Source organism: Diabrotica virgifera, chromosome 1, assembly GCF_917563875.1.
Source record: "Diabrotica virgifera virgifera chromosome 1, PGI_DIABVI_V3a".
NCBI lineage: Eukaryota > Metazoa > Arthropoda > Insecta > Coleoptera > Chrysomelidae > Diabrotica > Diabrotica virgifera.
In genome coordinates, this window is record NC_065443.1 from 98,862,998 (window position 1) to 98,877,532 (window position 14,535).

Consider the following 14,535-nt stretch of genomic DNA (forward strand, 5'->3'; position numbering starts at 1 on the left):
ACTTTACCCTATTTTTCCCATTTCTATTTCCAGTTTTTATTTTACACACTTCTTGGGTTCCGAAAACAAAAGCCATGCATCTGCAAATAAACAACACTTATTTTTATAACAAGGAAATTGTTTAAAATTCCGTGTTCCCGATACAAGAAAGATAAGTGCATATTTTACAATTTAAGGAATTAAAAGGGTTTAATTCCAGGGCAATTATAGGGTTGAAACCACTTATGAAATAAATTTATTTCTGTCCTTGTTTTAAGAAATTCAAAAAATCGCTTAGACCCGTCTATTTTATATAAATATGCGCTTTTTAAACATTAGATTAAAAATGTACATATAGACAAGGCGAAAACGGCGGGTTCGTTCGAAAAAATATTCCCATAAGATTTTTTTGTATAATCACATTCGTGAGACACCCCAGAATAAAGTTCAAGAAGTCGCCCACGCGAAAAGTGGTCCAAATTTTTTGAAACAATGTTTTTAAACAAATTGCAAAAATCAATGTTTTTGGCCGGGAAAATTTTTTTTTGATTTTTTGGACCATTCTGGACAGAAAAGGTCTCTTATATTTTTTTAATTTTTCTCTAAAGTTGATCGTTTTCGAGTTATAAGCAATTTAAAATTGAAATAACAGAAAAATGGCGATTTTCAAGGCTTATTAACTCGGTTAAAAGTTATTATTATGAAAGTTAGAAAGTGACTAAATAAAAGCTTAAAGCCCTTTCTACAAGATTTTGAAGAAATTTTTGTCATTATTTTATTACTAAGTTGTTATTTTTAACTAATAACAATGAGCGGTAAGATCGTAGTGACGCGGCTGTAAATCTGAGTGTGAGTAAAGGTCGCGGCAGATTATCATGCTCGAATCATGTCCAGCACGTAGCTTAGTCTCCGAAAAACCTGATTTTACAAAGAGGTTTTTGATACAATTCATTCCGGACAGTGTGAATTGGTTATATTTAAAACCATTGAAATCAATATTTTTCGGAAATTAACGCTATGTGCAGTAAACGATTCGTGCATGATAATCTGCCGCGACCTTTAGATTTACCATTGGACTGCTGGAATGGCATCTCTTTCGCACTTACCATTGACGGCCACCTAATACGTGCATGGCGTTCATTATTATTACTTAAAAATAACAAGCTTAGTAATAAAATAGTGACAAAAATTTCTTCAGTGTCTTATAGGTGGGGGGGGGGGGCTTTAAACTTTGATTTAGTCACTTCCTGACTTTCATATTAATAACTTTTAATGGAGTTATTAAGCGTTGAAAATCGCAATTTTTCGTTTTTTCAATTTTAAATTGCTTATAACTCAAAAACGATCAACTTTAGAGAAAAATTATAAGAGACCTTTTTTGTTCAGAATGGTCCAAGAAATGTAAAAAAAAATTGTCCGGGACGATAAAATTGATTTTTGCAATTTGATTAAAAAATTTTTTAAAAAACATTTGGACCACTTTTCGCGTGGGCGACTTCTTGAACCTTATTCTGAGATGTCTCACGAATGTGATTATGCAAAAAAATCTCATGGGAATATTTTTTCCAAAGAAAGCGGGTTTGGCTTGTGTAATAATACATATTTTTTAGAAACACCTTATATATGTTTATATTTTTAAAATATATTTGACAACCTTATCACAGGATCCTGTGGGGTCTCTTGGGAATAATATACGGTGAACATTTTGAAATTATAAAGTGTGGAAACCAATTATGGAATAAAATTGTGTTGGTCCTTTTTTTAGAAAATTATAAAAAACGCTGGGACACATCAAATAAAATGAAATGTGCGCATTTTAGAAATTAATTTAAATGTACATGGTGATTTACGAAAGTCTAGTATAGTCCATCATCTTTATTTTTAAGCCAGCGTTTTTTTTTAGAATTTTTTAAAACAAGAACTCAAACAATTTTATTCCCTAAGTGGCTGCCATACTTTAAAATTTCAAAATTTCACCCTGTATTATTCATACAGAGCTAACACGATAGAGTTTCTTAGAAATGAAATTGTTAGGCAGCTTTTAAAACTACAAAAATTTATAAGGTGTTCCATTATAAATAAAGCTAATGGACTATGCTAGGCTTACCTGAATCACCCTGTACATTTAAATTTATTAAAAGTCTCACAATTACCTATATTAAAAATCAACGAGGCCCAGCGGTTTTTAAAATATTTGACACAAGGACAGAAATAATTTTATTCCATAAGTAGTTTCTACCCTATAAAGTAAATTAAAAAAAGAACAAAAAGCAATATTTCTATATTTTTATTATTAATTGGAATCTCAAGTTACTTAATTTTTTTTTATAATAAACAAATCATCCCAATAATTGTTGCGGACTTTAAGTCATTGTAGTTGTTAAAACGATTAATATCTTCATTAGCAGAGTATTTTATCCGGGGAACAACGCAACGCAGTAATAAATCCAATGTTGAGTTCAATCACAAATTTGCATCAGTTGCCCCTAGAAAGGAGTTGATTAACGGCATCGGAACCAGATGAAAGGGTCGATAGTGGCAGCGCGGAAGGGGTATGAATATTAACGAGACCATTGAAAGAAAAATTACTCTTGTATTTTTATTTTGCCTCATGCTTGTAATTTGAAGTGCCCGTCATGTATTCTCTGCAGCCATTGGTTTATTATTAATGAGCACAATCTTTGGAGAGTTGATTAAAATTGAGACCATTTGTTTGATTGGCATCCTATAATAAGAAGCGGTAATTACCACAGCTGATCTAAATATGTATTCGCCTAGTTATTCGTTTGAAAAATAGAGCTTGAAAGAGAAAATACAGGATAATTTAAAAGGCAAACATCACGACTTTTTATAGTACGAGAGGTAATATAGTCAAATTAATGACAGAGAGATAGGGAGACAGAAGGATACATAAAATTATTTTATCTACTCTGTCATATTATGTATAAGTTTTTAGTTTGTGAAAACTGTCATTATAGATAGCAGTGCGTGAAGGGTTTAAAGTGTGCGTGAAGTAACAATGTATTTTAAATGGGATTTACTTTTTCGCACACTTTCAATGGGTTTTATAGCACACTTTCATATAATCAAATATCCTTAACTTTCACGTTGTCATGGTGATGACAATTTGAGCAATGACTTACAACAAAATTTTTGACAGTTTTGTGGTTTGAAAGTAGTTAGGATTTTTAAATGTCGAAGTTCTAAAAATTGTAGAATAGAAATGAATTCCAGTGACGAACAGTTACAGTTTTTTTATTTGTTTATCGTAGATAAAATATTGTATGAAACTGTGCGTGAAGTACTTTTTGCGAACTTACGCGACTTATAGCACTCGCTCCGTTGTCGCTCGTGCTCTAAAAATCGCGTGCGTTCGCAAAAAGCATACTTCACGAACTGTTTCATAAATAACATGTTTCATAAAATAAAACTTTCGGTTCGATTTATTAAATCGAAAGTACCATTTTACACAACTCGTACCGAAAGTAACTAATTTCGGGACTAATTTTTTCACTTTCGGGACGCTTTTTTTACTTTCGGGACGAGTTGGGGTAGCTAAGTAACGGCTTTGATAATAACATAAACTTTGTATTTTATTATGACAACGCTTGTCATTGATTCGTGTGTTAACCAAATTAATATCTCAAAAAATAATAAAAGTACTGACACGTCTAACACTAATTTCAATACTGCCACTTCTGTTAATATTCCTAACAATATCAATGTAAATAGTTGTTATAGTTGTGTTATTAATGTTCATAAGTAGATTTTTCTAACGTTGAATTCACGAGAGTAACTTTAAAGTGTTTAATAAAAGTTTATAAGTAAAGTTTATCCGTATATTCTTTTTAACATACAAAACGGCTGCAGAAAAAATATTGTACGTAACACGATCCGAAAGTGATTTTACGAGACTCGCAGGATTCCAGGCTACCGAAAGTATACTTTTCCTGACCTGATTGTAGGGAGAAAAGTCGTACTTTTCCTCCCTATGGAGTAATAGTATATTGTACAACAAGAGAGAAAAATACATATTTCTCACGAGCGCAGAAGTTTGTTGCGCAAATCAAGGGAGAGAGAAATATGTCATTTTCTATCGTGTTGTACACTGTACTTTTTCTATGGATGCGTTTTTGTCTAGAGTTCAAACTTCAAAATTAAATAATTTAGGTGCTTTTAGGTATATTATATGCCTAAATTGAAATAAAATAAATATATAGACATAGGTATTTAATATTCTTAATATTTATATACTTTATTTATTTAAAATTATAATTCAGTTGAACAGTCTTAGAAGGTAATTTTTGATAAGTTTTGACAATTTGGAACACATTTTGTTTGACAACAATAATTGTGTTTGTATTGTGCATGTTACCATGGAAATGGCGATCATATGTATATAAACCGGCGGTGAAACCGTGAGAAAAAATATTTCTCACTGCAATGGCCGACTTTTCTCACTGTGTGAAGAATTGTTCGTTTTGAATGTATGTAAGTAGTGACAGAAGTTGCACATTGTATAGGATCCATAGAAAAAAGTACTTTTACTCCCTAGGGAGTAAAAGTAAAAGTGACGTCATGGTATGTCATTGATGAAATAAATTATTGACGCCCTATACAATATTCTACTATCTATTAGGTAAGTATCTATACATTTTAACGTTTATTTATAAAACAGCCTGTATTTTGCAGAAAGGTAAAAGCATTAAAAATTTTATTTTGATTTAACAATGTTTACATTAATAATTTGACTTATATTTGACAGTTGACTGTTATAATGTACCTATTTGTTAGTTTTAGTTTTCTAATAAATTTTGTTAGTTATATAAATAAACTATTTGAAACTGAAAAAATTACTTGTTATTTGAGGAAGGTGGAAAAATCATATGTATAACATGGGAGTAAAGTGCCTTTTCCTCCCTTGAATAATTACTTCATTAAACTTCATTCTCGGGAGGAAAAGTAGCACTTTCCTCCCTTGTTATACAAATAGCTATTGTTGACATCAATTTTATGTCGATCTATTTTAAATCAAACAATAAACAATACATGTAAGGCCGTCCGCACATGGGTAGATCGAAGACACGTCTCGAAGTTCGCGCGTCTTGCTCGTTTTGTACGAACCCTGCGGCACAAGCGTTTGTTCTCCGCACACTAGTCGCTAGTCGTTTCAGTTTGCTCACATCTTCCAACTAGGAAGAACGCATTTTTTATATAAAATCAACCAAAACGACTATTTCGATCTATGAAAAGTACGGTATTGTTACATTTTTAGTATAATTTGAATACAATGAGCATTATACTAAGGACATTTTTCTATTTCCCCAACGAATTTTATATTAAACACCTAGAAACAGAAGTTCAATGTTTTCAGAATTTTATATTACAAAAATATTTCCACAAAGTTACTAAGTAATACTACAATCAACGAACATACCATGCACCGATCTTTAAATAAAAGTAAAATTTCATTCAGCGCAAAAAACAACAAGAAACGAAGGAAACAAATAAAATAAACTACCTATATGACTGGAAACGTGCGTCTCACTCAAACTTTCTCGTGCACTACGGATCGCAAGCGACGAGAGTCGTACAAGACGAGGAGATTTGCAATCCTAAACGCTCCGTGTACGGAGCTCAATGCCACAACGAAGGAACTTGACTGGCCGGGTGAGACCTACGCGACTGGAATCGAGTCGAGTAGTTCGAGCGTCGCCTCATGTGCGGACGGCCTTAGTGTTAAGAAAGTGATACAGTCACTATTCACTCAATGGTAAATACCTAAAAGAGTACAATAATAATTAAATTAATTTAGTTATTAATAATTAATTGAATTAATTTGAAGAATACAATAATAATATTAAAATAATTAATTAGTTTCTAGTGTTGAGGTCAAGAGTGTCTGCTCTTGTTAGTCTTCTGTTCTGTTGGGGTGTCATCAGGAGCTTGGTAATCAATATGTTTCAATGAACCTGTAGTCTGTTGTGGTACTTGGAGCACAGAAAAATAATTTCTTCTTTGACGGTTTGGATTTGGAGATCCCTACGTATAGTATTGTTGGAAATGTACGAGGGAGCTTTGCAGAGTTGCCTTGGAACTTTTGATTGTGAGGCGCTGAATCTTGTGTAGGTTTGTTTCAGTGGCAGTTCCCCAGGTTTGGATGCCGTATATCCAAATTAGTTTTAGTATACATTTGTAGATAAGCTGTTTATTGCATAGACTTAGGCGTGATTTTTGATTCATGAACCAGTAAATCTTTCTATACACGAGTCCTAGTTGCAGTCGTTTGTTCCAAATATTCTTATGCTATGTTAGGCGACTGTCTAGGTAAATCCCCAAGTATTTGACGTCACTTTTTATTGGCAGTGGAGTGTTGTTAAAGCTTACAGCTGGATTGATCCCCTTCCTTAATGTATATAACATATAAATAACATAGTGGTAAAAAAAATTAACCGATTAAAGGATTTTTAACCAAAACATTTTGGTGGCTCAGGCATGCACGCTATTGTAAATATGACCTCTTGCAATTTTTTAAACTCAGTCAACATTTTAAATAACTTGTCCTAATTATTTAACAATAAAACACTGAAAACGTTTGTTTTCTATAACTTCCACAAAATTTATTACAACTATGTGACTACACCTGTCTCGGCAGAGTGCCTTTCTCAAGTGATTTAGATTACCATGGGTTTGCCCTTTTAAAGTCTTTAACTGAAGAGGTTGAGGAGTGGCGAGCTGTTTGTCTCGAGTTGGTCATTCAGAATTATATTTGTATTTTTCAATTTATTAATTTTCATAGATTCTAATAAAGATAGCTTAAGGCCTTTATTTTGAATATGCAGAATTTGAAACTGTTCATTAAAAGAATTATTATGATCTAGAAGGTGAAGTGAGTATGTAGAAGTGTCTGTTTTTCTATTGTTGAAAGCCCTTTTGTGTTTCTGCTATCCGTTTGTCAAAGGTTCTGCCAGTTTGACCGATGTAAGTTTTAGGACAGTCACCACAAGTTAGTTTGTAAACACCACTCTGTAGTTGTTTTCTCTTTCGGCTCTTACTGTTCTTAATATATCTGCTTAAGTTGTTGTTAGTTCTGAAAGCTGGTGTTATTCCTTTCTTTTTTATGTATCTGGCTATTTTTGTTGTTATCTTGCCAGTATATGTAATAGAGCAGAAGGTACTGGGTTGTGTCTGTGGTGGTGGATAGAATAATTTCAGGGCTTTCTTATGGAGTCTATCCACCACCACAGAAAGGACCCAGTATCTTCTGCTCTATCACATATACTGACAAGATAACAACAAAAATAGCCGGATACATAAAAAAGAAAGGAATAATACCAGCTTTCAGAACTAACAACAACTTAAGCAGATATATTAAGCACAGTAAGAGCCGAAAGAGAAAACAACTACAGAGTGGTGTTTACAAACTAACTTGTGGTGACTGTCCGAAAACTTACATCGGTCAAACTGGCAAAACCTTTGACAAACAGATAGCGGAACACAAAAGAGCTTTCAAAAATAGAAAAACAGACACTTCTACATACGCACTTCACCTTCTAGATCATAATCATTCTTTTAATGAAGAGTTTCAAATTCTGCATATTCAAAATAAAGGCCTTAAGCTATCTTTATTAGAATCTATGAAAATTAATAAATTGAAAAATACAAATATAATTCTGTATGACCAACTCGAGACAAACAGCTCCCCACTCCTCAACCTCTTCAGCTAAAGACTTTAAAAAGGCAAACCTATAGTAATCTAAATCACTTGAGAATTGCATTCTACCGAAACAGCTGTAGTCACATAGTTGTAATAAATTTTGTGGAAGTATAGAAAACAAATGTTTTCAGTGTTTTATTGTTAGATAAAATGAACTTCCATCAGGTAACGGTCGAATCCATCAATTATTTTCCTAATTAAATAGGTTAAATTTATTTTAAGGTTTTAACACTTATGATGGCTTTATTAATCCGAAAACGTTCTGGTATGTGATGTAACCTCCTATTTAGGGATTTTAGAATATATTTTTTACAAAGTATCTAGTATTTTTTATATTTTTGGGGTTTTCATATTATAATCATATTAAGAAATATGATTATTTTTCATGTCATGAACGATGACAGCAATCACTTATTTTGTATTTGCTGTCTTTTGGAGGGGATACGAGAAACGATCGTGCGCGAATAGCGGAGAAATTTTCCAAATTTCTTAAATAATTCTTTGTCAATTGAAATTGTCAAATTGACGTATATTTCATATCTACTGTCAATGAAGAAGAAAAAATATATGTTGCTTCACAATATTGATATGATATGCAATTATTATGTAAAAGTAAATTTAATTAATTATTGTATTTTGCTTGTAGTAGTGCATTTTAATAATTAATTTTATTTACTACATACAATTGTTTACCTTTTAATAACATAAACTTAATATTACTTTTTCTTCTTATAATTTTTTTGGGCTATGGCCCTGACAATTTTCCAGTAACCAGGACCAATATGATTGGCCAATATAACTAAAAGTGCGAAAATTGTTGCCGAGCTATGAAACCAGGTGTCGCTTTTCCGAACTTGCACGGTCCCAATAGAAAAAGACAGCAAATACAAAATAAGTGGTTGATGTGATTGTTCATGGGTAATCTTTTATTTTTCCGACTGTACCTAAATGCCATAGTTATTGCTACATTTATTTAAATACCTTTTTGTAAAGAAATTATAAAAAACATTTTTTTACCCGAGCGTAACTGGTGCATAACCGGTCATTTTTTTAAACAGACTATACAACTCAATTTTTGTTGCAGACATACATATATTTTATTATTTTAGGTTTCTTAAAATATTCAGAACAAAAAAGGTCTTTTGTAATATGAAGTTGATCGTTTTCGAGTTATAAATAGTTTAAAACTGTGCAAAAAAACGAAAAATTACGATTTTCAAGGCTTAAAAACACAAATAAAAAATATTATTTTGAAATGCCTAAATTCAAGTTTAAACCTTCTATCAGTTCGCAGTAAGACTGTTTGGCATGTTTTCTTCCAAAATATTTTTTTAGTTGTTACTGAAGCGCTTATGAAAGGACCGACGCCGGCGATATCTTCTAAGATGAAATAAGTTGAAAATACTTTTCTGATAGAATGAGGTTTTAACTTGAATTTAGGCACTTCGTCATTTTAAAGTCAATACTTTTTACACTTGTACCTATTTTTGAGCCTTGAAAATCGTCATTTTTCGTTTTTTGTTTAGTTTTAAATTGTTTCTAACTCGAAAACGAGCAACTTTAGAGAGAAATTAAGAAATACCTTTTTTGTTCCGAATGATCCAAGAAACCTAAAATAATATTTGCCTGGGCAAATACTTACTTACTTACTTACTTACTTACTTACTTACTTACTTACTTACTTACTTAAGCCGTCCTCTTGTACCTTACGGTGTCGAGGTAACTTTGCGCAGTGGCGATATCGTAACCAATGAGGTGTATCCGAGGTGCGATTATTGCTATGTAGTTGGGCAAATAATATTGATCTTTATAATTAAAAAAATTGTCTAAATAAATGTAGAAATAATTTCAAAATTATTGCATTTAGTTATAGGGAACATTATGTACATGAAAAATAATCACTATTTCTTAAGGACTTTAAAACAATAACAAAAAATTGTTAAAAAATCGTGCAAGCCATTTCGAGATCATTGAGACGTTCCATATATACGTATAAAACTCACTTTGTATAGCGCAACCCTCGTATACTGAAAATGGATCCGTATACTGGGAACGAAATATAAACAGTCCTAATAGTAGATATATTTTACATAAAAAACAAACAATTTGATTCGTAAATATTTTTTTTAAAGACATCTAAAGCAAACGTTTGCAGCTCCATTGTCTCCCATTTCCTTCGGATGCATTCGGCCGATTGCTCTCTCTATTTGAAACATTCCCCTTAGCCATAAATAATCCTTAATAAATATCCAAGTTAGGGGATAGCGATTCCAATCTCAGTTTTTGTCGGTCTCTCGGCTCCTCTTTCCGATGTTGGAAGAAGAATTATCACCGCGGGAAGTATTGACATTTAATTTGTCGACAGTTTGGTGACTATCATCCAGGTTGTCAATATTTAAATGTATTTTACTATTTATTTCAAAATTACAGTTTATCCGAAACTCTTTTTTCAGCGCGTCATTAATTTTGACGTCATATAGGATTTTAAGAATGTCGCGAATCGCTGCATGACATTTTACATAGTTAAATCTGACAGTTGCTATATTATTGTTTCTGAATTATTGTTGTAGGTATATTATATCTGAGTTGTTAGTTATATCTGAATATTTATAATTTATGTTTATCTATACAGGGTGTCCAAAAATTCTCCTGTCAAAAGAAGACCGCAGATTCCTCAGATAATTTTAAGACAATTTAACCCAATTCACCTAGTCCGAAAATGCTTCCTAAGGGAGATAAAGCTCTTTGAAGATGGCGTCTTGGAATTAGTTTTTCTTAAATATCTCCAGAACGCTTCTATTTAGAAAAACCAAAACTGGTACACTTATTTATCTTTCAGAGATAAATCAATTACATCTATTACGAATTTCTAGTACCGGTATAGGTGCCCGTTCTGGGTAGGGCAACGATTGCACTAAAATGTACTCTTGTTTTAAGTCGGTATGATGCACCGTTTTCTAGAAAAATCGATTTAAAAATTTTTCGTTTGTTGAATTTAAAAAAAAAATTTTAAAAAAACTATTTAAAACAATGAAAACTGGTACGTTTATTTATCTTCCAGAGATAAATCGATTTCCCTAGATGCGAAATTCTAGTACCAGTCATATGCGTCCATTTTGGGTAGGTAACCGGTTATTTTATCGCATAACTTTTTTGTTTTTAATTTTTAAGCATTTTGACACTTAATGATTAAATTATGAGGTATTCTAGTACTAAAAGTTACTCTTGCTTTAAGGCGGTAAAATACACCACCTTTAAAAAAAATCAATTTTTTTTTCAAATTCAATAAACGAAAAATTTTCAAATCGATTTTCTAGAAAACAGTGCATCCTACCGCCTTAAAGTAAGAGTACTTTTTGGTACTAGAATATCTCACAATTTAGTAATCCAGTGTCAAAAATGCTTAGAAGGTAAATACAAAAAAGTTATGCTATAAAATACCAGTTACCCTACCCGAAACGCGCGCCTATGACTGGTACTAGAAATTCGTAATTGATGGAATCGATTTATCTCTGGAAGATAAATAAGTGTAGTAGTTTTCGTTTTTCTAAATAGCAGTGTTCTGGGGATATTTAAGAAAAACTAATTCCAAGACGCCATCTTCAAAGAGCTCTATCTCCCTCAGGAAGCATTTTCGGACTAGGTGAATTGGGTTAAATTGTCTTAAAATTAACTGATTAATAACTGATATAGATTAATATTTATATAATTGGAAAAAGACTAAGTTTTCAATCCAATGGCATATAAAACAACATAATGATTCTACATCCCATCAGACTGAAAACAATGGGAACCTTCTCTGGTTACACCTCCGAGGCTTCTACAATTTGCAAGCCATAACGGATACTAAGACTAAGGAAGATGAAGGAATTTTACAATTTATAATTCACGTCCCATCTGCTCAGCGCGGTAAAATGCCAAGCGAAAAATGCCCCTTCGTACTCCAATCAGAGTAAACACGTAAATCAAAAATGAATAACCATTTTTAATTTCGTTGCAAAACGAAAATAGAGCCGCATCATATTCTAGTCCAATCAGAGAGTGCAGCAAGTCCCTCTACCGGTTTCGAAACTTATTAGTCTCTCATCAGGAGGCACATATGCTGCTATCTCTGATCCAACCAAAAACAAACCCCGACGTGCAGTCACGGATTGCAACGAACGAAATGGCATAGATACTCTAGCGGCAACTGCTAGCAAAAGACTAAGTTTTCAATCCAATGGCATATAAAACAACATAATGTTATTCTACATCCCAATAATTATTTGCCAGAATATTAATAAGTATTTAAAATATTTTAAGCAAAAAATAAATAAATATAGAACACAATTTTACTATACAATGTCCGAATATACCAACGACATAAACTATTTATATTTCGTTGACAAATTTCCAACCTAGAATTACAAATCATTTTATCCATTAATATTGTGAAAGTACTATCAGGATGGATTACTTTTGTTTCAAATATCGTGGATCTTTATTCTCATCATGGATTAGTTATCTGTTTAGAATATTGTAATTATTGTCAACCAATTATTTAGCTATAGCAGTGTAATCACAATCAAACATCGACACACAGCTACCCATCCGCCAGCTCCTGGTCGGAGGTGGCAGCTACCGTTCACTGCGGTTACAGTTCCGGCAAAATATCTTCTCAGTCCAAAGTACCTTTCCCATGGTAGGGTGTTAACTCATTCCATTGCACAACTGCCGTTTGAGTTACTTCCTAGTTCAGTACACCGACTGGAAAGTATTTTCATGATTATCCTTTCTCTTCTTACGTACACTCTCAGAAGCTAGTTATAAATATGTGTGATGTTAATGCCTTCTGGTCCCAATTAATGAAAACTCAGTTTATTCGATAACATTATATTTAAATCGAACTCTCGGTGATTCAATCATAAGTTATTTATAATAAAGCCGCGACCTATCATAACCGTGGCTACTTGCTAAATACAACAATAATCATAATCCGAGTTAATGTTTATATACACCTTTAAATAATAACAAACATGACAATCCAATGTTACTCGCGGTTATTGAATCCAAGAACAGATACTACATCGAGTAATGACTTTGATTGAGTTTTAAACATATGTTATACAGAATGTCCTATTTTATAATACACATTACTCTTTTGTTCCATCGGGAAGGTGGCACGTAGTGGAGTTGCACCGGTATCGAAACGCCTACGGTTTTTTCTCTTCGTTTGACTATTATATTTCAGTATGAATTACCTACTTTGTTTTTTTTTCGACTGCACCTTCTTTTCTTTTCTTGAACTATACAGCTGAGATTTTTTCCATTAGTCTTCCAGTTATTTGAGTGCATTCTATATTATTCGTGTTGCGAGATCTGCACAAGTGTTTCCGTTGTACTTGGAGTTTTAGGAGTCCAAAACTATCCCATATACTGATCAATATCCATAGAAAATATACATAAAATATAAAATTAATAAAAAAATACGGTTGGTTCTAATAATTCACATGTTGGTTTCAGCAACAATCTAGGAACTAGGAAAGTATAATTTGTCACCATTGTTCTATCTGAGTCATATCGACTCGTAGATATACAGTGCTAGTCAAAAGTCCGTACCCCCCCTCGTATCTTTTGAACGGTTATACTTATAATAGTGAAATTTGGAGGGAGGAAATAAACGGATTTAGGCGTCTTAACTAGTTATGACAGGTGACGTAATAATGACAGATGACGTTGCAGCGCCACCATGACAGATAATTTTAAATGGGACCTTATGGCAAGTGATACCTCGTTTGAAAGGTATTGAAAATACCTATTCAGTCATACTAATTTTGTTTGAGTTTAAGCTAAGTTTGATGAATAAATTAAATAATAGGAAATTGTAGTTTCGCATTTAATTAATAAAAATTCAAACCTCCGCCTATGATTACTTGTCAAAAGGGTTGACGTTGACGTAAAAACTATTAGAGAACTGAAAAACTGAACTTTCTTGACAAAAAAAACATAGGCGGACATTTAAATTTTTATTAATTAAATGCGAAACTACAATTTTATATTTATTTCATTTATTCACCAAAATCAAAATCAATTTATATCCAAAAAAATTAGTATGACTGAATAGGTATTTTCAATACCTTTCAAACGAGGTATCACTTGCCATAAGGTCTCATTTAAAATTATCTGTCATGGTGGCGCTGCAACGTCATCTGTCACTATTACGTCACCTGTCATGACTAGTTAAGACGCCTACATCCGTTTATTTCCTCCCTCCAAATTTCACTATTATAAGTATAACCGTTCAAAAGATACGAGGGGGGGTACGGTCTTTTGACTAGCACTGTATACTAGAACAATAATATGCCCTTTTAATATGACTGTGTGAACTCTAGAAGGCCTCTTACAATGTTTAGCAAAAAAAACATTATACGTATTCTTAAGGGGATGGGTACGAACTTTCGGCTTCAATGCTATTTAAATGGGATAAATTTTTTTTCGAATCCTGAGATAACTAATAAATATTTTTGAAAAATTTAAACGCAGGATAAAATATTACGTTATTACCGAGGGCCGAAAGTCCCTGAAAACTTTTATAACGTTTATTTTAATAAGTTAAGGTGCCCAGAGCACGCAAAATAGAATTCTATTTTGCTGACGTCACAAAATAGTATTTTATAATGGGAGAATCGACGGTTGCTAGGCAACATGACGTCACTAAAATATAATTCTATTTTACGTGCTCCCACTGCAGGGGTGAAAAACTAAGAGAAAATTTAGTGTGATTTTTAATTTCAAATATCTCATTCAAAAGAAACTTTTTATTCATTCTAAGGGACCTTCGGCCCTCGGTAATAAAGTAA

The 14,535-nt window shown here is 32.5% G+C and overlaps 1 protein-coding gene and 1 non-coding gene across 2 annotated transcripts in view; both read left to right on the forward strand.

Annotated features, from left to right (window-relative positions):
* The window catches only part of LOC114340452 (CD166 antigen homolog), an 827,535-nt gene that overhangs the window by 614,385 nt on the left and 198,615 nt on the right, over positions 1 to 14,535 (forward strand). The gene's annotated exons all lie outside the window — the stretch shown is intronic.
* On the forward strand, positions 9,418 to 9,552 carry LOC114333397 (U4 spliceosomal RNA). Its single transcript, XR_003652947.1, has one exon. It is a non-coding gene; the product is annotated as a U4 spliceosomal RNA (small nuclear RNA).